We start from the raw sequence: 3,179 nt of genomic DNA, 5'->3' as shown, positions 1-3,179 counted from the left end.
CTCTCTCCCCCATAAGCGCCTTAATGCGTGCGCTCAGCCCGGCCGATCCCCACAGCCACGGAAATATTAGGTTGACGGATGTGGTCTGTCGCCAGCGCTCCCTCCGCGGGTCCGCCTGTCAGCCCGCCGATGATGACATTAACACGGGAAGAAAGTGATGACAAATGCCCGTTATCAGGGAACGAGGCCTGTGACAAATCGCACGGCGCCTCGCGAGCAGCCCCATTACGCTGTAATAAAAAAAGATGGATGGCTCCGCGCACCGGGGCCCCGCGCTAATGCGATTTCGCCCGGTCTCTCCGGGTTCTAATTAAGGCAGAAAATGGAGAATGAGCAGGAGGGCCCCCCCAGACCCAAATCCCCCCGTGGCTGTGGGTGCTGGCCGTTGGAGTGTCCCAGTGGCGTCTCCTTGGAGCTTCCCCATAATGTCCTCTTGGGATGTCCCGGTGGTGTCTCCTTGGAGCATCCCAGTGATGTCCCCTCGGGGCATCCCCTTGATGAATCCTTAGGGTGTCCCAATGGTGTTCCCACAGTGAACCCTTGAGGTGTCCCAGTGGTGCCTCCTTTGGGTGTCTCAATGGCGTCCTCTTGGCGTGTCTGAAGGTACAACCTTAGGAGCAGGTGGGGGTCCTGCTGCATCTCCTGTGAGCTGCTGCAGCTTTGCAGAGCATGGGAAATGGAGAGTAGAAAAATGCTATCCGTTGAAAAGCATGACAAGTGCCCATCCAGACTGGCAGAGACCACAGCAGCAGAAGCCCGGAGGCACCATGAAGACCACTGCAGTACCAGGCACAGCAGCAAGAGTGAGACTTTCCTGCTGTGGGCCTTGCTTCCTGGGAGCAGCAAGTGCCTTCCACCACCCATGCTCCAGGGGCTGTATGTCCCAGCGTGGCACCCATGGCCGTGAATTGGCTCCTGCTGCTGGGAATGGCAAGGGTAAAGGGAGGGAGCTGTGGGGACGGCAGGTGGGGCCGGGGGTTGCAGCTGGGATCGGTGTCCCAGAGCTCAGACCCACGGCCTGGCCTGCGGAATGGGAAGGCAAACTGAGCTGACTGCGGGAACACTTGGGGAGTTCTGCACCCCAGGGCTCAGCAGGAGGCAGAGGGAGCAGAGCAGGGGGACAATTTCAGGTTCTGCCATACCTGCACCAGGTCCTCCCGCTCCCTGAGGACGTGCTGCTCTGCTGCTGATGGTCACAGAGCCATCCAAATCCCCTGCTGTGATGAGCATCCTTCCAGGCTCAGTGCTGCCGGCTCAGGACCCCGCTGCGAGTAAAACTGGAGGAGGTGACAGGGATAGGTGCAGGAGCCGGGCGGTGGGCACGGGCTGAGCCCGCCCCTGGTTTGGGGTCACTGCGCCATCTCAACCCACCTCCTACCCCGCCATCCCACCCCCGCGGCAAGGAGCTGCGCGGAGCCGGGCCGCCTCCACCTCGGGCATCGCCGCGCTGCCCTTAACCGGTCCTCCAGCTCCCTCTGCTGCCCGTCCCCTCACCACTCCCTTGATTTCCGCCTCCTTTCCCGACGAGGTTCCTCATCATCTCCCCCTCCCACCCCACCTGCGCGGCTCTGGGCCGTGGCTGGGACTGCTTGCGGGGCAGGACGAGGCTGCGAGCTCAGCCCTACAGCACCGGCCGGCATGGAGCCCGGCCCCAAAGCGGGGTGCTCTCAAACCGCTCCTCCCCTCATTTGGAATTGATTTTTTCCCTCTCTGAGCCCAGTGTCAGCAGCCCAGGAGCTGCCGAGCTGTTTCTTTTTCCGATTTGACACAAGCAGGTAAATTATCGGCAAGTAACACGTCTCCCATCCGAGGGGACTGGAGAGCCTGCCTCCCCTTTCCCGTGGTGACGGGAGCTGAGTTACGGCTCTGCTGGGGAGAAACGCCTCTGTAAACGAGGCTGTTTGTGCCGCCGTGTGGCCCAACGAGAGCTCACTGATGGCCAGGCAGGAGGAGAGCCGGCCCTACAGCCTTGGGATGGGGGCTGCGTGGTCTCAGACCTCGTGGCATTGCGGGGTGAAGGTCCCCACACCCGGATAGTGCAGGCAATACGTGGCGCAAAGATTTGGTGCCAAATAGGACTGCTCTGGGGGGCATCTCTCTGTTTGCGCTCCCTGGAAACTGGGATGCTGGTTTGGCAACCAGTGAAACCCACGGAGCAAACAGCCCCAAGAAATGCTAGGAGGAGGGAAACTGAGGCACAGAGAGGCAGCGCAGCAAACAGAGACCTTCTGGGTTCGATCCAGGGCCTCGGGACCAGACCTTCTGAAAGGGCTTGGGACCATCCCCTCCCAACCTCAAGCACTGGCTGCAGCACAGCACAGGGGTGGGACGTCTCTGAGCAATATAATTGCTTTGGGTTTGTTTTCCCAAAAAATGGGTGAGGGGAGGGGCCGGCTGGGTGGTGGCTGAGCTCAGCCTGGGGCTCTGCGTCTCCCATCCATGAGCATCCCAGCAGGTCGCACATAGAGCGGGTATCTCACTGCTGTGGGGACACAGCAGACATAGGGTCTGTGTAGGACCCCCAAAAACTGCCCCTATGGGCTGCGGCACAGCCACCCCATACACGGGAGCCGCCCCAGCAGAGCAGGGGTGCACAGGGCAGATGGCTGCTGCCCTGGGACACCTCACAGGGTCCCCCGTCCCCCCCCAGCTGCACCCCAGCAGCCATTCCCTCTCGCTCCACGCCGCACCGACGTCGCCCGGCCATCAATAGCACTCGGTTAATTAATTTGATGGGAACAGCAGGGACCGCACTTTGCATTTAGTGAACTTCTGAGAACTTCCAACCTCATCTTCATAATTGGCCTCATAAATTTGAGGAAAGAGAGAAATCAGCAAAGCTGGAGGAGCGAGGGAGGGCGGGAGAGGCCCAGCACGCGGGCGGGCAGGCGCGCGAGCAGCGACTCTATTTGGTGTCCTTATTTAATTTTATTGCACAGATCCATCTTCGCCCGCCCCCTCCCTGCCTGGCCCTCTCTCTCCCGCTCTCCCTGCTGGGTTCACCTAATCATGATAAATTCATATTCATTTCCCTGCCTGCCCCTGCGGGGGGAGAGCAGCTCCGCTACGTTCTCCCGGCCGCGCTGCCATTAGCAAATATTTGCTCATGGTACGAAATGCCACCGGTAGGAGCCCAAAGGACCCCCCTGCACCACTCAGCCCCCTCTTCCCCTGTAGGA

This window comes from Meleagris gallopavo, chromosome 8 (assembly GCF_000146605.3).
Source record: "Meleagris gallopavo isolate NT-WF06-2002-E0010 breed Aviagen turkey brand Nicholas breeding stock chromosome 8, Turkey_5.1, whole genome shotgun sequence".
NCBI lineage: Eukaryota > Metazoa > Chordata > Aves > Galliformes > Phasianidae > Meleagris > Meleagris gallopavo.
The sequence above is the reverse complement of the archived record's forward strand: the minus strand, read 5'-3'. Positions refer to the sequence as shown.